The sequence below is a fragment of the Rhinatrema bivittatum genome, chromosome 2 (assembly GCF_901001135.1).
Source record: "Rhinatrema bivittatum chromosome 2, aRhiBiv1.1, whole genome shotgun sequence".
Lineage (NCBI taxonomy): Eukaryota > Metazoa > Chordata > Amphibia > Gymnophiona > Rhinatrematidae > Rhinatrema > Rhinatrema bivittatum.
Genome location: NC_042616.1, coordinates 463,430,005 through 463,452,681, shown reverse-complemented (window position 1 = coordinate 463,452,681; position 22,677 = coordinate 463,430,005). Strand labels below are relative to the sequence as shown.

Below are 22,677 nucleotides of genomic sequence, written 5' to 3'. Positions count from 1 at the left end.
AATTAAATTCAAGGTTTTAGCCATTTGAGTTTTATGCTTTTGGATAATATGGGAAGGGTTAAAAAAATGTACATTGTTTGCAAAGAGGTCTAGGGTGGTTTGAGACTCTTAGGACTAGATTGAAAGCTCAGGTAAAATTAGGGGTTGAAAGGAAAAAAAAAATCTACAGGCATATTTGCTTGCACAGTTGTGAAGTCATGCACCTTCTGTCCAATGCTTTAATTCCCTGCAACTTCTAGAGAGGATGAAACTCCAAAGACAAAAGTTGTGCAGACAAAAAAAGACTGCAGAGCCATTTGGGACATTAATCTCTAAAGGTTATACTTAAGAATCAGCAAAAGTTCCACAGCTCTTTTTGCACACACTTTTTCTTGCAGTTTTTCTGCAGAATTTTTGTTTCCATTTTAGGAAGCTCTCAGCTAAAGATGCCCTATCACAAAAAAAAAAAAAAAAAAAAAAAAAGATTAAAACACTATAGGCAAACTAGTATGTAGGCATTTATAGATGTTTTAAATCCTCCTTTCTCCAAGTCCTGGGAATTTGGTTCTTATTCTCATTCTGTTAGGTTCACTAATAAATAGAGCATTGCATTTTTATTTAGAGAGCCTAAAGGGAGTTTGTTCAAAATACCTTACCCAGTGGTTCTGCTAGAGTTCATTTTTTTACATGAGGAGAAGTGATAATTGAGACATGAAGACTTAAGATGGGAATTGACCTGTTCTATTTATTTATTTAATTTATACTCTGCCTTCCAGCACTTTGGAGTGGATTACATTCAGGAACAGTAGGTATTTCCCTGTCTCCAGAGAGCTCACAATCTTAGGGGGGGTCATTGATGAAGTATTTTTCCCATAGACACAGAATGGGAGAACAGACTTAGTAAATGGGCCCTAAGTTTGTACTTGAGGTAATACAGGGTGAAAGGACTTGCTCAAGGTCACGAGAAGCAGCAGTGGGATTTCAGCTCTGGTGTCCCTGGTTCATAGCCCGCTGCTCTAACCACTAGGCTCTTCCTCCTGGATACTTTTGATAAGAATGAATCCAAGGTAGTAACAGACGTGCTTGTGGATTATGTTAGTATTTCTAAAAAGTATTTCTAAAAAGTTTAAAAAGTAATAAAAATAGCTCAGTGTTCTTAAGGGCAAAGCCAACATCGTTGTTAAATCATTTCCGAGCTCTCCCCACCCCGCATCCCACTAGGGAGAGAATGGGAGTGCTTTGTCTCAACCATATAAGACCTGATTAATTAAGGTCTTTTCTCATAGGGAAAAAAGCCTAAGTGTATCGGGCTCCTACTCTGGCTTAGTTTTCATGTGCTGGATTTGAAGTAGAGCTCTTGATGATCTTTGCCTCAAATAGGTCTGAAATACTTTCTATCTGAGTTGCAAATGCACTGGAGCTAATGTGTTTGAAAGACGAATGGAACGTATGTAAAGGAATGTTGCACGAGGCCTGCACTGAACTAGGAACCTTGAACCCATGGTCCCAAAATGAAAGTACATTCTGTCTTATTTACAAGGAGTTCCATATTGAAGAGATTTTTCTGGCTAAAAGCCTCATTTACTAAGCATGTTTCCCATAAACACAGAATGGGGGAAAAAAAAAGCCTTAGTAAATCAGGCCGTACATTTGGTCGGACAAACCACAAGATTAAAAACTCTTGTCGGTGACAGCCTCAGACTTATCTGGAGAAGTTTTTAGCTGGATAAAATTTACCCAGGTAAATTGGAGGCATTCTGGGGAAGGGCTAACGTACCCAAATAATTTAGTTGGATAATACCGATTTTCAGCATTATCCAGGTAAGTCTTGTCATGCTGGTGAGCAGTCCTAAAGTTATCCAGATAAGTCCAAGTTATCTGGCTATGTTCAGCGGAACGTAGAACTAGCTGTATTCTGCCAGATATCTGAGTAAAGTTATCTGGGTAACTTTACCTGCATAACTTTCCTGCTCACTGGCTCTCTGAATATGGACCTCGAGGTGATGTAGGGATGTGAATCGTGAGATCGATCGTCTTAACGATCGATTTTGGCTGAGGGGGGGGGGAATCTGATCGTCTTCGTTTTTTAGGTTAAAAAATCGTTTTATCGGGGGAGGGGGGAGGGCGGGAAAACCGGCACACCAAAACAACCCTAAAACCCACCCCGACCCTTTAAAATAAATCCTCCACCCTCCCGAACCCCCCCAAAATGTTTTAAATTACCTGTGGTCCAGGGGGGGGGGGGGGGGGGGGGGTCCCAGCGCGATCTCCCGCTCTCTGGCCACGGCTGCGTTAAGAGAAATGACGCCGGTGGCCCTTTGCCCTTATCATATGACAGGGCAAAGGTAGCGCCGGTGCCATTTTGAATATTGGCAATACGGCCCGAGTGCAGAAGGTCGCTCCCGGACCCCCGCTGGACTTTTGGCAAGTCTTGTGGGGGTCAGGAGGCCCCCCAAGCTGGCCAAAAGTCCCTGGGGGTCCAGCGGGGGTCCGGGAGCGATCTCCTGCACTCGTGACGTCGGGTCACAGGAACCAAAATGGCGCCGGCGCTACCTTTGCCCTGTCATATGATAAGGGCAAAGGGCCACCGGCGCCATTTCTATTAACGCAGCCGTGGCCAGAGAGCGGGAGATCGAGCTGGGACCCCCCCCCACTGGACCCCAGGTAATTTAAAACATTTTGGGGGGGTTTGGGAGGGTGGGGGATTTATTTTAAAGGGTCGGGGTGGGTTTTAGGGTTGTTTTGGTGTGCCGGTTTTCCCGCCCTCCCCCCTCCCCCGATTTACGATTTTTGACGATAAATCGGGGGAATTGTTATTGTATCGTGGCTCTAACGATTTTTGACGATTTAAAATTTATCTGACGATTGTTTTAAATTGTCAAAAAACGATTCACATCCCTACGTACCAGGAGGCATGGGGGACTGAAGCAGATGGAAGATAGCGGGGACAAAATGTATGTAGCAGCACTTTTAAGCAGTCAGTACCACACTGTTGGAGGTAATTTCTCAGGGCCGGTGTAAGGGTCTTAGGCGCCCTAGGCCAACCTGCTGCCTTGCGCCCGTCCCCACTCCCCCCCCCCCCCCCCCCCCCCCCCCGTACAGACTCTGGCCCTGACCTCATTCACTCAGATAGGTCCCCTCTCCTACACACACTTAGGTTCTTTGTCTCATATACACACGCATCCTTACACAGGCTCCCTCCCTCTCTCTCACCAAGACCATTGCTCTCTCGAACACACACAATCCCTCTCAGTCACACATGCACACACAAACAGAGGCGCCACTACTCTTCTCGGCCGTGAGTGGGATAGGCCCTACTCACGGCCCCACATGGAAGCTCTTTGCCACCCCCTAATGGCTGGTGCCCTAGGCGACTGCCTAGTTCGTCTATCGGGACATGCTTGCTTAGGCCAGCTAAAAAGCAGGCTTCAGTGGGGAAACTTGCAACTCATGCTTTCCCATACTTAGGAAACTTGCATTCCAGAAACTCCTTGTTCAAAAGATTAACCAGGGGCAGGTAGCTCAACTCTCTTGTAGGGCAACGTGCCCTTAAATCTGCTGCTCAACACTCTGGTTTCCACTTCACACTGGCAAAGGAAATCCATCAGTGGTGTAATTTCAGCGGTTTATTTTAGACTTTTAGGGTTGCAAGATATATTGTGTCCTGTCTACAGTTCCCCAGCTGCTTGGACAGGAGCTGTATACATCTCTTCTATTTCTCTGCAGCTCTCTCCCTAGCTCTCTGTCTGCTTCCTTCCTTGGGCTTAAACAATAGGGATGTGCACCGATTTTTATTTTTTTTTTCTGTCGTTTTCATTTCAGGTTTTTTTGTGCTTTATTTTTTTAAATGGTTTAGAGGTGTTTTTTTCGTGTTTCCCTAATTTTGGACTTAGTAAGCATTAAGTCCCATTAGCACGCACTAACACAAAATACAAATTTTTCTGAAATTTCGTCTTTTATTTTGTTTTATTTCGGGGTGTTCCCGAAAAGACAAAATAGACAGTTTTATTGCCATTGTCTGTTTCGTCTAAAAGGAATGCACATCCCTATTAAACATGGTCATACTCCTCTCCTGATTGGATGAGAATCCTTTCAAATTTGTTTTATCTATTCCTGGGATTGGCTAAAGATCTACACAGATAGTAGTATGCTGATTGGCTTCCTACCAGGGAGCAGACCAACAGGGAGTGGACCTTAGATGTGCTGGACAAAGTCACTGTTCACCTCTTCCAGCTTTTGGAACCAATGAAGACTGAAAAGGGCCAAAGCACACTATAGTCACACAGAAATTGGAGTGGGGCCTACCTCTGGAATTAACAAGCCAAATAAAATGATTGTTGTTTCATAAAGTAGTACGCTATTGACAGCCTGCAGTGTTAAAAGGGATGGATTTTGTGAGCTCTTAAGCTGACTAAAGAGAATGAGATGGAACTAGATGAATTTAGGCATTAACATCTGAGACTGAAAGTGCTGCATAGCTAAATCATCTGTTGTTGTTGTTTCTTTTTTTTTTGGGAGAGTTGTGTTTGGTATCGCGCATGAATTCTAGACTCATTGAACCTGCAGATGCTAAGCATTGTAAGATAACCTAAATGAAGTATACAGTGTTTTTATTTTTATTTATAAAGGCTTACACCGCAGCTTCTGAAGGCCTCACAGGTGGCAGTTGTTGAAGTAGAGGGGCCAGGGGCTGTGAGCTTAGTCTTCAGACAGCACACCTAGCAAACCAATGCATACTGCTGTCCTCTAGTGAATTGACCTTTCATTCAAACACCTGGACTGGCTGGATGGCAGTTACGGAGGAGCTTCAGCCTCCCTGGCTGTGTTGTCTTTACCTTCCATTCACAACTGCTAGCAAAAAGAAACAAAGTTTTACAGTTTAGTTTGGCATACTGTGTTATAATGCCATTTTCTCAGGAAATCACATTATTTCGTAAAAGCTGCACTTTTAACAAAATTCTGTGAAATAGAAAAACAGAATAGGATTACCTCTGCACCAATTAAAGAACAATTATTATTATTATATTTTTTAGGATAGAATGAAATCAGATTTGCTGCTGTGGGCCAGGAGGTACTGTGAATTAGCTCCGATTTGATTCTTTTCTCTGGCTATCCTCTTTGGGTCCATTTCCAGGTAGGGATTGACTTTTGTATATAGTGTATACACTAACTGATATCTGGTAAAATTCTCTGGAGGTTGCTATTCATTCCCCTCCTCCCCAGCCTGGTTCCACCACCTCCGTTCTGTGAATGGCCAAGCCTCCCTCCCCAGATTCAGCTCTGGCTTGAACGCAGCACTGTCGTCCTTCCCTCTTCCATCCTCACCCTTCTCAATCCAAGCTGTCAAATCCCCCCCCAAACCAGCACGATAATCTCTCTTGTGCGCCTGACTCTGAACCCAGTACTCTCCTCCTTCCTCTTCCCCCTGATCGACCCCAGCAGTCCCATTTCTCCTCCCCCCCAAACCTGCTCAACTCCGGAAGGATGGGGCTGCTGGGGTTAACCATGGGAAGGAGGAGGTTTCGCAAGGGCTGGGTTCGGGATGAGGGGAATGAGGGAGATGATTGCACTGGATCTGGTGAGGGATGTAGGGGGAGAAGTTGACAGTGTTTGATTGGGGATGGGCGAGAAGGGAAGGGGGGGGGGGGATGAGCGCTGTGTTCAAGCCAAAGCCAGAGTCTTATTTTTTCTTCCCCTTCCCCCATCTGTGAGTCCGGCACTCTCATCCCTCCTCTTCAGTACCACACACTGAACCCCAGCATTCTCGTCCTTCCTCCCTTTCCTCTGACCAGTCCCAGCACTCTCATTCCTCCTTCCCCTGCTTGATCCTGGCACTCATCCCTCCTTCCCCTTCCTCTACCCAATGCCAGCACTCTCATCCCTTCTCCCTCTGCTTGAACCCAGTGGTTTCATTCCTCCTTCCTCTTCCCCTGTCTAATCCCAGAAGTCCCATCCTTTCTTCCCTCGCCCATGCAATCTGACCCCAGCACTTGCATACTTCGTCCCTTGTTTGATCCCAGCAGTCTCATCCCTCCTTCCCTTGCCTGCTTGACTCCAGCAGTTGAAACCCCCTGCCCCACTCAACTCCAGCAATCTCATCCCTCCTCCTTTCCCTGCTCAACCAGAACCCAGTGCCCTCCTTCCTTCTACTGGACCCGACCCACGCACATTGTGGAGCCTCAGACTCTGGAAGTGGAGCATAGGCTTGTATGTAAGTACTTTCTGAGCCTCACCTATGCTCCTCTGTGGCTGGCATGCATGCTCATCCCATGACAGACACCAACCTCTGCACTAAACACGCTGAGGTAGATCTTAAATAAGTACGCCGGATTTTATAAGATACGCGCGTAGCTGCGCATATCTTACAAAATCCGGGGTCGGCGCGCGCAAGGCTGCGCAAAATCGGCAGCCTGCGCGCGCCGAGCCGCGCAGCCTGCCTCCATTCCCTCCGAGGCCACTCCAAAATCGGAGCAGCCTTGGAGGGAACTTTCCTTACGCGTCCCCCCCACCTTCCCCTCCCTTCCCCTATCTACCCCACCCCCCAGCCCTACCTAAATCCCCCCCTACCTTTTGTTGTGCAAGTTACGCCTGCTTCAAGCAGGCGTAACTTGCGCGTGCCGCCTCGGCATCCCCTGGCACAGGCCGCAGTGCCGGGGTACTCGGGACCGCCCTCCCGGCCCACCCCCGAACCATTGCCACACCCCCGGACCCGCCCCGGAACACCCTCTGACCCCGGACACACCCCCAGGACATGCCCCCGGACTGCTGACATGCCCCCCGGACATGCCCCCTCCCGCCCCTTTTACAAAGCCCCGGGACTTACGCTTGTCCCGGGGCTTTGCGCGCGCCGGCGGCCTATGCAAAATAGGCGCACCGGCGCGCAGGGATTTTAAAATCTAGCCCATTATATATAAATAAATACACACACACTTTTTTACAAGCCATTTAAAACTGCACAGTTCTCATCTGTAACCAAATGACTCTCTTAAAGTACTAAATCTAGCTGATTGTACTACAATCACTCATTGTCTTCAATCAGTAAAGAATGCACTGATCAGACATTTAGTTTTTAAATTAGATTGTGTACTTGGGGGATGTTCTTGTTTTAATGATGCCTGCATACAAAGCTAGATCTCTGAGAGAGCCATTTTTTTGGTTTCTCCTGGGGTGCAGCAGTGAAACTCTTAATCTGTGTTTGTGGCAAGTAAAATGTAGAGCTGTGATAGAAGAATACAACTCATGTATGGATCTGTAAAACAACAGTATCTTCTGAATATCAAATGGCTTGTTTCTTGACTCCGTTCCATCTTGTATTGATCTCACTTATAGTTCCCCTTTTATTTTTCTATGGAACAAACTCCCCATCAAGTCACAGGATGTGCTAACATTTTGTCTCTTCGGGTCCCCATTAAAAACCTATTTGTTCAAACAAGTATTCTCTAGCTCCTTCCATCCCATCCCTTATAGTTATGAATATTCATCTTCCAAACTGACTTTCTCCTGATATCATTTCTGTTTAATTTTATTGTCAGAAGGCAATTCTGAGTGAGCGCACCTACCCCTTGCATCATCAAAATGCTATAATTTTTGCATGGATAAGGAAAAAGGGTGAGGCTATGACAATTTTAGAGTTACCACATGCTTTGCATAGGTAGTTTATTGCAACATGCATTCAAGTTTTCATGAGAGAGAGAGAGAGACTCTTTATAAGGCTTTTATATTAGTCAACTATTTATATCACTATAGGTGGGAAAGCTAGTAACTCGAGGTTTTGATGGTCAAAGGGTTTGGGGCCAGTTTTACATGCAGAGTGAGATGTACGAACTGCACAGTAGACCTCACTGAAGATTTGACATGGTTTGGAGTAAGGAAAGTCAAACTAAGATGAGATTACTTCAGTGTTCTCTTACCCTAGCTTGATAGTACTTGGTAGAGAGTCCATCAAGCTAGGGCGAGAGAACATTGTAGAAATCTCATCTTTGTGTGACTTTCCTCACTCCAAATCACGTCATATCTTCACTGAGGTCTGCTGTGCTGTTCATATGTCTCACTTTACATTTAAAACTGGCCCCCAAATCCTAGACCACCACCAATTCCTCACCTTGAGTTATTAGCTGGCCCTCCTATAGCATTATAAATAGTTGACTACTATGTGTGCCACCCCAGAGGCTCTCTAACTCTACTCGACTCTACGCCCTCTCCCCTCTCTCCAAAAATGCCCAAAACAGAATTTGCGATATTTATCACAAATTACATTTCAGCCATTTTAGGTATATCACACAGCTTAACACCAGGAAAAAAGGTGTAGTTATTTCTGGTGTTAAAAGCATGCATTATGCTATCACACAGTGCAGTAATGCCCCTCATTTTCATTAATCCCAACCAAATCCCTCCCCAATCCCACCCCTTTGAATAAATTTGAAAAAATTGCATTCGTGCCACACATTGTGATAAATTTCGCATGTGTTATGGTGTTATCATGGGCGTTAATGCCATAATGCATTTTGATGAATGACCCTGCTAGTTAGGAAACTTGCCATACCAATCCAGCATTAACACCTGATACTTAAACAGGTACAACACGGCATAAAAAACAAACAAACCAGCAATTCAAATATTGCCATGTGTCCTAGAATACTGATACATCTCCTATTGGGAGGAGCAAATTAGAAAACAGAAGAAGTTGGACTACTATACAACACTACACAGAAAATACATGGTAAGAATAATGTATCACCTTAGTCACAAATGCAGAAAAAACAAAACAAAAAACAGTCCCTTACCAAATACAGTATAAGTGATTACAATCTAGAAATAGAAAGCTGCAGACAAAAATTGTAAACTCCAAGACAGACACTATATGCAGTGCAACTCTGGAGAAATAGAAATAGAATTGCATTTTTTCCTGTGTTGTGTAAAATACAATGAGATCAGAGGTGCCCGTTTCCCAAAGCTGACAGAGAAAATCCAAGACATTCCACAAAAGAATGAGCAAGAAAAACTCTGTATAATTATGGGGGAAAGAGGAGAAAGAACAGCTATAGCACAAAATATGTGGTATCCTGCCACCGGACCAGAAATAAAACCTGACCAGGGACAATATGGACCAGCACCAAGACCTGAGACCTGCTCCTGATGATGTACTTTCGGTAACCTGTAACCTTACTTGACTTATTAGCAATCTGTAATTTCTCCCCTTCTTCTCTTACCCTGTTATTTTAATCATTATGGGGCAGATTTTCAAAGGGGTATGCGCGAAAGATATGCGCGTACCCCCCGAAAACCTGCCCCAAGCTCCCCCTGCACGCGCCGAGCCTATGTTGAATAGGCTCGGCGGCACGTGCAAGCCCCTGAATGTGCGTAAGTCCCGGGGCTTTCCTGGGGGGTGCGTGTCGGGGGTGTGTCGTGGCGGAGCGTCATCCGGGGGCGGGGCTGCGAGCATGGTTCCGGCCCGGGGGCATATCAGGGGCGTGGCCGAGGCTTCTGAAACTGCTCCAGGGCCGAGGAATTGTGTGCCGGCGGCTGGCTGGCGTGCGCAAGTTATGCCTTCCTTGGGCAGGCGTAACTTTTCAAACAAAGGTAGGGGGGGTTTAGATAGAGCTGGGGGGGGTGGGTTAGGTAGGGGAAGGGGGGGAAGGTGCGGGGGGTGGAAGGAAAGTTCCCTCCGAGGTTGATCCGATTCAGAGCGGCATCGGAGGGAACGGAGGCAGGCTGCGCGGCTTGGCGTGCGCAGGCTGCCGATTTTGCGCAGCCTTGCGCGTGCCGATCCCAGATTTTAAAAGATATTCAAGGCTACATGCATATCTATTAAAATCTGGCGTACTCTTGTTTGTGCCGGTCGCGCGAACAAAATTACGTGCGGGTGTACGTTTTTAAAATGTACCCCTATGTGTATTACATAGGTGGCAAGTAAAATTGTTATGCTAATAATATTATCTGAATCTAAATCTAGAACAACAAAGAAAGGAAAAGAAAATTTTGCACAAAAAACATTTGATTTTCTACCAACTTCCCACTTGCTTCATTTGAAATGTGTGAATCTTTTCCAGGGGGCGTAGGTGTGAGTGGGTGACAGGGGCCTGTGCTCCCTCACATTTAGCTCAGGCCCCTACCTCACATCTGAGGCAGCCCTTAAAGCTGCTGTAGTTAGAGGGTCCGGAGACTTTGGAATCATCTCCAGAAAATAATCACCGTCCCTTAGAAAGGCTAACTTGAACCTCCCTTGGGATAGCCTGTAAATGTCAGAGGCCATCAAAGTCTTTCTGTTTACTTTAGGCAGGTTATTATCCCCCCTCCTCACAATATCTTAAAAGTTCAGGAATGCTCTTTAGCAACTTTATATAAAAGATTTGACATGATTTGGGGTGAGGAAAGCCACCCAAAGATGAGATTTCTACAAAGTTCCCTTGCCCTAGCTTGATGGACCCTCTACCAGGGTACTATCAAGCTAGGGCAGGAGAACATAGATGTAGCTGCTATAACCACAGAGGGAGAGACAACCAGGGCAAGGAGAGCATGAAAGTCAGGAGATTAAGTGTTGCCAGAAATTAAAGGGTTTTGTAGACTGCTGTGAAGAGCCACATTGGATGGGGTAGGAGATGGAAGTGGCTTATAGGTCTAGCACAGTGCCCACCCATGTTAATCTTGGCCCCCCTCCCCCCCCAAAAAAAAAATCAATTATGGCTATGTCCCTGATCTTTTTAACCACAACCAGGCCTCTTGATTCAAAAATCTCCTCTTCTGAGGTTCTACATCAGACATGTAACCTCTCATTTACAGTTTGAGTATACCATGGCAGCACTACCCCCTTTTTCTCATAAAAGTTGACAGAGCCAGTACCCTGATTTACGGAGATTTCAAATGTCAAGTGAGGCTCAGCAAACATTAAGGAAGCTTATTTTATCTCGCAAATGAAATGCAAATCTGAGAGAAGAAGTAAAATTCTCAATGCTGTTTTCTCTAGTCTGATGAGCCATTGAACTCAATTTTTTTTTGTAATTCTGGAACTTTAACGGCAAAGAAAAGATAACTGAAAGTGCAAGAGAAATGTGCGAGTCAGTTTTCTTTTCTGCAGTTTCTTACCAGTCAGTCATATTTTAAGATAAGCAGTCAGGACATTCCTCCCATCATCTCCTTCCCACTCACCCCGCCTGCCACAAAGGTTGTCCATCACCAAATTCCTGCTAAAGCACAGCCATATAATTAGTACACAAAAAAGGAATGGTAATGAAGGGACCATACAAGGACACCACAGAGCTAAAGTGACGGTGGGACCAGGAGGAGAATAGGAGCTGTACATGATTTGTGTGTGTGTGTGTGTGGGGGGGGGGGGGGGTATTAAGATGGACCAGGAGAGAGAGACCTAGGAGTAGTAGTATCTGATAATCTGAACATAGTGAAGCAATGTGACAAAGTGGAGGCTAAGGCCAGAGGGACGATAGAGAGATGCATAACCAGCAGGATAAAGGAAGTAATAATGCCTCTGTACAGGTCTTTGGTGAGGCCTCACCTGGAGTACTGTGTTCAGTTCTGGAGACCTCATCTAAAAGGAGATGGGATAGAAGCAGTTCAGAGAAAGGCAACCAAAACTGTATGGTGTCTGCACCAAAATTCTTATTAGATGAGACTGGAGGACCTAAATATGTACACTCTGAAGGAAATAAGATAGAGGGGAGATATGACCTTAAAGGTATAATGATACACATGAATCAAACCTTTTTTGTTGGAAAGGAAGGTCCAGAAGTCATGATATGAAATGTCAAAGGGGTAGAGTTAGAAACAATGTTAAGAAATATTTCTTCACGGAAAGGGTGGTGGATGCATGGAATTTCCTCCCAGATGAGATGGTGAAGGCGAGAATGGTAATGGAGTTCAAAAGGGAATGGGATAAACACAAAGGATCTTTAGTGGCTAGAGAAAGGACATGAAGAAACAGGGAAAGCTGTGGTAATATTAGAGCAATAAGGGCTGAGCATTGTTAAATATATACCAAGTTAAACATGAAGGATAATGAAATGGAAATCACCTTAATTACCTTCTCCCCGATATTGAAGTATCGACTCAGAATACACATTTGCTGTTGAGATGAACTAGACTAGATATAATTATGACCTAGAAAATGTATTTTCTGTTATATTGACCTAGATTATGAACATTGAAACAGAATGGGATTGTTGACCTAGTAACTGAAAACTGATCTTGTATACAGTTGTGATCTTATTTTGGAATGACGGTATATAAAAACCCAAATAACCAACCAACCAAACAAACAAATAAATAAATATTACATTTCTGTATAAGGGTAATCTGCATGGAGCAGTAATTACAACCCTAAATAGTAGTCATGAGGTATTCTGCATGGAGCAGCAGTTACAATCCTAAACATTTTGGTGGGCAGACTGCATGGAGCATTTGGGTCTTTATCTGCCATCGTTTACTATGTCACAGTAAAAAGCAATAGTAATGAAGGGCTGTCTGGACCTCCTGGTTAGAAAGAGAGGAACTTTCAAGCAAAGAGAGGTTCAGAGTCATGTGGTTATCTACAGTGGAGTCCATCCTCTATATGGTGGGTCAGAGTCAAAAGGTTTTAAAAGGAGGACTCCTGGAATCCATTGAGGAGTTGTTGACGAGGGAGCTGGCGAGGTAGGCAAGGGGATATAGCTTCCAAGGCTCCTGGGAAAGGAAAGGGCAGTTTATCTCTCTTTCTATATTAAGGCATCATCAGGGTTATGAACCCTGGGTCATGAGTTGGAATGAGGGAGATTTTTACATGGAAAAGCAAAGGCCGGGAGAGTTCAAAATGGCTGACATAGAGGAAGCCGATGCTGCTGGCTGACTTTTTGATAACACGGCGACGGCTGCGGAACCTTCCTCTTCTGAACTAGCAGCCACGATTGTTACAGCACTGGAGGAGAGACTTAATAAATTGTCTGAACAGATTTAAGGGATCGGGACTCATATAGCCAGTGTTAAGGAGAGCCTCACCGAGGCAGAACAGAGGATATCTGGGCTGTAGGACCCAGTACACATCCTGGAAAACATCATCATTGATCTTAAAGCCTGCCCTATGAGGAAAGGCTAAAAAAGTTAGGGCTATTCAGTTTGGAGAAGAGACGACTGAGAGGGGAATATTATAGAAGTCTACAAAATCATGAAAGGACTTGAACAAGTTAATGAAAATCGGTTATTTACTCCCTTAGATAATAGAAGGACCAGCAAGCGCTCCATGAAGTTAGCATTTAAAACAAATTGAAGACATTTCTTTTTCACTCCGCTCATAGTTAAACTCTGGAATTCATTGCCAGGGGATGTAGTTTCAGCAGTTAATGTAACAGGGTTTTAAAAAGATTTGGATAAGTTCCTAGAGGATAAATCCATAAACTGCTATTGCAGTAATTAATAAGCAATAGTAGCTTGTGATCTATCTAATGTTTGGGTACATGTAACTTGGTTTGCCCACTGTTGGAAACAGGATACTGGGCTTGATGGACCCTTGGTATGACCCAGTATGGCATATCTTATGTTCTTATGTGCATGTGACCCATCAAAGCACAACCAGCAACATAAAGCAAGAGCTGAGTAAAAGTGGTGTACAAAGCATTTTTTTTTAAAAAGCTCTTACTGCTTTGATCAAATCTTACATTTATGGATTCATCCCCTGGGGAAATCCTTGTACTGCATGTTGCAGCATGCATAGTGCATACTTTGTGTGCCCAGCTGAGAGACATCTGCACTTTTTAAGGGCTGACTTCTCCTCTTCCTGCACTTGGACATATTGTCAGTCTAATCACAAATCTGTGACATTTTCCAGGCAAAAGAGCATTCTCAATGGTCATGCAATATGAAAAAAGGAGAGTTGTGTGTTTTGAATCAGAAACTCAGGTGAGTAGAACATATTGGAGGTGAAGCATTGTTAATCACCACACAGGAGAGGGAATTTGGCATAATCTTAGCAGATAAACTCAAAGTAGTCAAGCATCATGTAGGGAGTGAGGGGTAGCAAAACTGGGAGACTGGGCATGCAAATTGGAAAATGAAATTTAATGTGGACATGTGCAAAGTGATGCACTTGGGTCATCATTCAAGAAACGGATGTAGACATTATCGTTGATAACACATGGAAATCTTCTGCTCAGTGTGCAGTAGAGTCAAGAAAGCAAATAGAATGCTAGGGATTAGTAGGAAAGGAATGGAGAATAAAGCATAGAATATCATAGTGACTCTGTAATGTTCCATGGTGCGTCCTCATCTTGAGTATTATGTGAAGTTCTGGTCACCGCATCTCAAAAATGTTATAGAAGAATTAGAAAAGGTACAGAGAAGGGCAACCAAAATGGTAAAGGGGATGGAACAATTCCCCTATGAGGAAAGGCCACAGAGGTTAGGCCTCTTCAGCTTGGAGAAGAGATGGCTGAGAGGAGATATGATAGAGGTCTATAAAATAATGAGAGTAGTGGAACAAGTAAATGTGAATTCGTTGTTTACTCTTTCAAAAAATACAAAAACTAGTGGATATTCAATGAAGTTACTAAGTTGTAAATTTAAAACGAATAAGAAAAAATATTTGTTTACTCAACACATATGTAAGCAAAATAAAGAAGTAAGGAACCTTGGAGTGATTTATGAAACTGATCTCTTCTTTAAATCCTACATTAAATCTTTAGTAAAAAATTCTTATTGGAAGTTACACCCATTAAAACCTTATTTACATTTCTCACATTTTCAAAATGTATTGCAAGTTTTAGTGATTGTTGCTATTTTTTGCTTCTTGGTGTACCAGAATATATATATACTGTGATCACCAAAGATGATTCTGAATTCAGTTTCAAGGTTATTAATGAGAGCTTCTAAATTTAATCATATTTTACCTATCTTGAAATCATTGCATTGGCTACCTACTGAATTTAGAATTTAATATAAAACTTTGGTGCCAATCCACTGTGCCTTACATCATGATGCTCCTGTTTGCATCAATGCATTATTAAAGATCCATCAACCTGTGAGAAAACTTAGGTCAGAAGGGGTTATGCCTTCTTGATATCCCAAATCATTGAGTAATCAAGTTGGCAGAATCACAAGACAAATTACTATCCGTTGCGGGAGATTTGATGTGGAATAAGTTACCTTTATTCATTTATTTATTTATATGCTGCCTAGCCCAAAGACCCTAGGCGGAGTATAAAAATAACATACATAACCAATATTAGAACTAACAAAAAGAAATGAGTAGAGCAAACTCCCTCTTCCTGATAAATAGCTATAATACAGATTTCAAAGCACATATTTTCATAGTGTGATAGCCAAAAATCGCAAACCAACTCATGAAGGCTGGCCTACAGAAATGCCAGTTGGAAAAAGAATGTTTTAGCCATTCTTTTAAAAGTTGTATCTCACTCAGTCAGCTGCTACTCTTGCAGTAGAGAGTTCCAGAGAGTTGGGGCAGCAATAGAAAAAGCCCACTCCCTTTTCTCGGCAAGTCTGACATTGTCTATTCCGCCTTTTCTCAAAGTTGGTCTCAAGGTGGATTACAATATATTTATATGAACAGAGGCAGTAGAGCAGCTCACAGTCAAATCAGAATTTGCAATTAATGAAGCAATGGGATCCAGTATAGGAAAACCCCTTTGTGAATAGTTTTAAGACCCAATCGTGTCTCTGTTGTGTATAACAGTCCCTCATCAGGTGTTCATGAAGTTGGGCCGAAGACATGGATATTAGGGGAAGGCCTGGTGCCTTAGCTTTTTCCCTGAACTTAAGGTAGCCTGGCTCCAGAGGGTTAGTAGCACTTTGTTCCACATTTTTGGTGTGTAATAAGTCTCCTGCAGGCAATAGTCAGCAAAGTCAGCAAAGGAGAGGAAAGAAAAGCCATTTCAGTGGATCAGAGTTCCCTTGAGGTTATGTAAAGGGAGGGAAGCTGAGAGAGGTATTCAGGGGCCTGTCTATTCAAGCATTTGAAGACAAAGCAGAGAGTGATACATTTTATCGTGTTCTCTGCTGGGAGCCAGTAAAGTTGATGTGGAATAGGCTTTATATGATCAGTTGCTTTTGCATCCACCAAAACTCTCACAGCAGTATTTTGTAAGAGCTGGAGGCGCTTCAGACTATATTGTGAGATGCCGTTGTATAGAACCTGTTTTAACAAAATCATTCCTTTTAAGGCTACTCTTTAGCTGCTTAAACAATTTATTAGTACTGAGAATGAATCAGAGTGGGACAAGCAAACGTTGGTGCCAACAATCAGCGCAGTATGCATACAGTCACCCTTGCAATATTATGCCATTTTTTCCTCTGTCAGAACAGTGCCTCACAGCTTGAAGAGAAATCAAAGGGAAGAAGAGAGATTATGCATTTATTAGCTGAGACTTTTTCAAAATCATAACATTAGGAATTCTTCCTGTGTTCTGACAATCCACCATAGATGTGATACTAGCCATTTGTGTAACGCTTGTTGCTATCACGATTGTGATATTGGCAGTTGGAGTCCATTTTTGTTTGGGCCTGTGTGTGGCTTATTTGCTTAGAAAAATAGCTCTCGTTTCTTCAGTCAGAGGTCAGATAGCAGAAGAGTACACATAAGGATTTACTGTTCGTGAGATGTCTTGACTCCTGCTTTGAGAGTTGGAATATTGACTAAGTAAGAGAAAGCAGGAGTAAGAAGGTGGCTTTTCTTCCTTATGTGGAAACAGAGAAAAAGCCTCATGGAGTCCTATGGATTAAGCCACGCTTGTACCATTGGTTTGAGTCTTGTTCATTGATTATACTTATTTTTGTGCCATAGTGAGCCCTCCTTGCCTTATTACAGAGATCAAAACTGAGCCTCAAGTAAGATTTCATCACTTAGGGGTAGATTTTCAGACGAGCGCGAATAGCCTACTTTTGTTTGCGTTCCAGGCGCAAACAAAAGTACGCTGGATTTTAGTAGATACGCGCGTAGTCGCGCGTATCGGCTAAAATCCTGGATCGGCGCGCGCAAGGCTATCGATTTCGTATAGCCTGCGCGCGCCGAGCCGCGCAGCCTACCCCCGTTCCCTCCTAGGCCGCTCCGAAATCGGAGCGGCCTAGAAGGGAACTTTCCTTTGCCCTCCCCTCACCTTCCCCTCCCTTCCCCTACCTAACCCACCCGCCCGGCCCTGTCTAAACCCCCATCCTACCTTTGTCGGGGGATTTACGCCTCCCAGAGGGAGGCGTAAATCCCCGCGCGCGAGCGGGACTCCTGCGCGCCGGGCCGCGACCTGGGGGCAGGTACGGAGGGCGCGGCCACGCCCCCGGACCGCCCCGGGCCGTAGCCACACCCCCGTAGCCACCCCCAAAACGCTGCCGACACGCTCCCGCAACGCCGCACGCTCCGGCCCCGCCCCCCGACACGCCTCCCGACACGCCCACTCCGAAAACCCCGGGACTTACGCGAGTCCCGTGGTTCTGCGCGCGCCGGTGAGCCTATGTAAAATAGGCTCACCGGCGCGCAGGGCCCTGCTCGCGTAAATCCGCCCGGTTTTGGGCGGATTTACGCGAGCAGGGCTCTGAAAATCCGCCCCATGGTGTATACTCCGAATCTAATCGAATTGCATTTACAGCGTTCCTACAGTCGGGCTGATATTGACTTCCTGCTGTTGATGCACGCATATTACATTGTTATGTGCTTTGGAGCCACTCTGAAATAAAGAACCTTAAGCGTGCACACTTTTGTGAGCCTAAGAGCCCGTTTATGAACCACTATGGAATGAGTACACCAACAAGATAGTGAAAAACCTGCTACTCTCGTTATTGATGTCATTTTAAATGAGCCCCTGAAGCAGCCCTTCATTGGGCAAAACTCAGGCCTAGAGTCGGGCATTCACGGATCAATTGTTTCTTAATAAATATTTTTGAGGACTTTCGGCATCTCCTCGTTTTCATTCCTCACAGATAGCAAAGTTAGCCACAGTATTGAATATAGGTGGCTATCTTAAAGTTAGCCGGTTAACTATAGCTGCCTAACTTTAGGACAGTTCTTCGGCCTGACCATGCTTAGTCACCTAACTGAACTCCTCTCAATTACATTCCATGAATGCCCCTAACTTACCTGGCTAAATTCTAGCCCCCTAACTTTGTAGGAACTTAAAATTTAGCCAGATATGTGCCCAAATATTCATTAAGTCAGCTAAATTCTGAGTGAGCAGCTAAATGCTTTTGAATATGGACCTCTGTATTCCTATGGAAAATAAAAAATTCTGAGTATGGTGACTTTGATTCACCTCAAAAAAACAGGAAAATTTGGGCAAATTTTTACCAGATTGCTCCTAAAACTTAAAACACGTAAGTATGAATTATTAATTATTGTTATTATTCCAAACAACTACTACAAACCTGAAATATTCAAGACTGGTGGGTGAAAAGTATTGGACTTTTAATGCTTTGAGGAAGCAATACTCGTTCCCATAGTGTTCACACTTTATTTATTTAAAAAATGTATATACTGTACAACCAGTAAAATCTACAATAAAAGTGGTTTACATATTTAACATAAAACCAATTCAACATAAAACCAATTACCAACAATACAAAATGACATATACAAACAAAATAACTTAATCATCCCTACTAAGAAAGTAGCACTTTGCCAACTGCCACTGCACCCCCTACCTCCCCAGGTCCTAATCCCAAACTCTCCACAGCATCAAAAGCCAACTCTAAATCAAATGAACCCACCTTCTCCCCTGAGACCTGGAAAGGAAACAAATGGGCCTTAAGTAATTTATGACATTTCGTATAGGTGAATTCCTTTCTTTTTTTTTTTTTTTTACTGGTAGAGTATTCCAGGCCAAAGGGGCTGCTGCTATAACGGCATGTTTTGAACTACTAGATCTAGATTTCCATCTACATAAAAATCTCAGGCTTGCCACCTGAGATGCTCAAAGTACTTGTCACAGCAAATGCCATGATGAGAAATACTGTGGAACATTCAATCAATGCAGTAGAAGTCTGTTTGCTAATAGCTTAATGCTCACCCTTTCAGCAACCGGGCAGCCAGAGTAGCAAGGCCATCAAAGGAGACGACCAATCCCTCCTAGATTTCCCACCTGCCAGCCTTTAAGGGTTCCTAATGGCATTCTTATTTAAGACCTTGCTAACTGAGATGTTACTCAGGAGATGACGCCTCCTGTTAATAAGCATTCTTGGGGGAAAGCAGGCAGTAAACATGCTTTTGCAGGTACTCACCCACATGAACTTTAAAATATGGAACAATCCTCCACCTTCTATCAAAATTATTCAGTTAGGGATGGATTTTAAATCACTTACGCGCGTAAACACCCCGGGACGTGTGTAAGTCCCAGGGTTAGTGAAGGGGGCGGTCCGGGGGGCGGGGATAGAGGCACCCAGCACAGCAGCCATTTGCCGCTGTGATGGGGTATCGCATGCCGGCAGGGTGCTGGCGCGCGCAACCTGCTCCTGCTCAGAAGCAGGAGCAAAAAGAAACACAAAACATTTGGGTGGATTTAGGACAGGGATAGGGAGAGGGCAAGCTAGGGGAAGGGGAAGGGAGGTCAGGCTAGGGGGCGGACTTAATTGGAGCGGACTGGGAGGGAACTGGGGAAGGCCCCGATGCTTCTCCATGCGTAACTGCTTATGTTTCACCCCCTTGCGCATGCCGATTCGGCATTTAATAACATGCATGCGCCAGCACGCATGTTATAGAATCGCACATCCATGTGTGCGTGCCGGGTTGCGTCCGCACATGGACGCACCCCAAATTTTTAAAAAATCTACCCCTTAATATTAAAATGGCTAGCATTTATTTCGAAGAGGATAATATCAGGATGGTATGTCTATCTTCCTTTCTATTGTATTTCTTTCTTGATAGCTATAATGACAGTCTTTTCTCACTTTGAAGGTGCTGATCTGCCTTTAGAAAGGAAAAGCAATCTCTATGCACCAGTTTCCTTTTTTGTTCTACTTACCGTCTTCATTGCCATAGCACAGGGGAGTGACTGCAGCTGGACTCTGTTCCTCATAAATTAGACCTACTCTGACATGCCTTCATAGAATGTCTAATGTCGGGGTCATAGTGCAGTATGTCAACTTTCCTGAAACGTGCACAGACCTGCTGTATCCTCTCCTTTCTATGCACACAACCATTCTGATGTTTTTCTCATGACTGGTTCTCTTTGCTCCCTGTGGTTGTCCACAGTGCATCTATTTCAAAGTCAGCTCAGTCCCTGGCCTAACATACTGTATGGAGGTGGAATCATGTTTCAGGAATAAGCTTTACTGTGCCTCTCTTAATTTTCTCTAGCCTTTCCTTTGAGGGCCTTGTATTCCAGCTATAGCGAGGGAGTCTACTCATGTAATAATAATATGGAACTCTTACTCTCCTTGAAGACGCTCAGGGGGCTCATCAGGGAACTCAGGGGCATATCAAACACCTCATGGGGCTTCCAGAGCCCTGCTAATGAGGGAAGGAGGGGAGGGTTGTGAGAGACCAGCTTTCAGGTTCTTTAGGATCCCGGTACAATGACCCAGTGCAAATGACAACTTCCCACAGATGTGTGAACCACAAATAAAAGTTTGCTGAGGCATTTGATAAATCTGGATGATTTGACAAACACTGCATTTTCTTCTACTGCCATTCATACAAAAGGAAACAAACCAATTGAATTCACAGGAAGTGAATTTTTTTTACAGTCACACATTCTGCAGACTTTGGGATTTTCTCTTCTCCTATCCCTAGCTGAATACTCTTTAGAGATATTCTCTCTCTGGAATTTTCTCTATATTGATTCCTAAATAAGGTTGCAGATGTCTTTCTCCAAAGATGGACAAACTGAAAATTATCTGGGAATACACAAGCATTTTTCCCACTAGAGTCCTGAATAAATTACAGAAGTGGAAAAGGGTAAACAGTGAAGTGCTTCAGGGATCTGTACTTGGACCGGTGCTTTTAAATATATTTATAAATGATCTGGAAAGGAATATGAAGAGTGAGGTAATCAAATTTGCAGATGATACAAAATTGTTCAGAGTAGTTAAATCACAAGCGGATTGCGATAAATTGCAAAAGGACCTTGCGAGACTGGAAGATTGGGCATCCAAATAGCAGATGAAATGTAATGGGGATAAGTGCAAGGTGATGCATACAGGGAAAAATAACCCTTGCTTTTGTTACACAATGTTAGGTTCCATATTAGGAGCTACCATCCAGGAAAAAGATCTAGGTGTCATTGTGGATAATACATTGAAATTGTTGGCTCAGTGTGCTGCAGCAGTTAAAAAAGCAAACAGAATATTAGGAATTATTAGAAAGGGAATGGTAAATAAAACGGAAAATGTCATAATGCCTCTGTATCGCTGCATGGTGAGAGCACACCTTGAATACTGTGTACAATTCTGGTAGCCGCATCTCAAAAAAGATATAGTTGCAGTGGTGAAGGTACAGAGGAGGACGACCAAAATGATAGAGGGGATGAAACAGCTTCCCTATGAGAAGAGGCTAAAGAGGTTAGGGCTGTTCAGCTTGGAGAAGAGATGGCTGAGGGGGGATATGTTCGAGGTCTTTAAAATCATGAGAGGTCTAGAATGGGTAAATGTGAATCGGTTATTTAGTCTTTCGGATAATAGAAGGACTAGTGGGCACTCCATGAAGTTAGCAAGTAGCACATTTAAAATTAATCGGAGAAAATTCTTTTTCACTCAATGCACAATTAAGCTCTGGGATTTGTTTGTCAGAGGATGTGGTTACTGCAGTTAGTGTAGCTGGGTTTAAAAAAGGTTTGGATAAGTTCTTGGCGGAGAAGTCCATTAACTGCTATTAATCATATTAATCCTGAACAGATTAAGAGAAATTGGACTAGGTGACACTACAACCAACTGGTTCAACTCTTATTTGTCAGACAGGTCATATAAAGTAAGGATTGGCCACACAGAATCTAAACAAATATCCCTTCCATCTGGCGTCTCACAGGGCTCATCTTTATCATACACACTATTCAACATATATATGTTTCCCCTCTGTGAACTATTGACTAGACTAGGCCTTTCTCACTACGTCTATGCCGATGACATACAAATTTTGCTCCCCATAAAAGACACTCTTGAAAATACCTTAAAACAATGGGGCACCTACTTAACAGCAATAGAACAGCAATTAACACAGATGTCCCTTTCACTGAACCACAACAAAACTGAAATGCTATATATATGTAACAAACAGACACCAGCATTCAACCCTGACTGCAAAACACAACAAAGAACCAAATTGTTTCTTCAGTAAGAGACCTAGGAACTTTCCTAGATAGTTTATTTAACTTCAAAAAATACATTAACAACGTAATAAAAGATGGTTACTATAAACTCCAAGTACTAAAAAAACTCAAACCACTCCTTTACATTCAGGATTACCATACCGTACTCCAGGCAGTACTATTCCCTAAACTAGATTACTGCAATGCTATTCTTCTGGGCCTCCCGGCTACCACCTTACGACCCATGCAACTACTACAGAATGCAACAGCAAGAATGATCACAAACAGCAAAAGATCGGATCATATAACCGCAGTCCTTAAAGAGTTACACTGGTTACCGATCCTGTACAGAATCCAATACAAAACCTTGACCCTCATCCATAAAACACTTTACAATGAAAACATGGAATGGTTCAATGCTACTCTGCACTTCCAGACACCTCAAAGGAGTTTGCATTCCTCAAATACCGGACATCTCCCA

The 22,677-nt window shown here is 43.6% G+C and overlaps 1 protein-coding gene across 3 annotated transcripts in view; it reads left to right on the top strand.

Annotated features, from left to right (window-relative positions):
• The window catches only part of RNF152 (ring finger protein 152), a 130,554-nt gene that overhangs the window by 59,528 nt on the left and 48,349 nt on the right, over window positions 1-22,677 (top strand). For 2 of the 3 annotated variants that reach the window (XM_029590480.1, XM_029590483.1), the window contains one exon: window positions 5,013-5,113. The exons of the other annotated variant lie outside the window; for it this stretch is intronic. The gene's annotated coding sequence lies outside the window, so the exon portion shown is untranslated. The remainder of the gene's footprint in view (window positions 1-5,012; window positions 5,114-22,677) is intronic. 3 annotated transcript variants of the gene reach the window in all.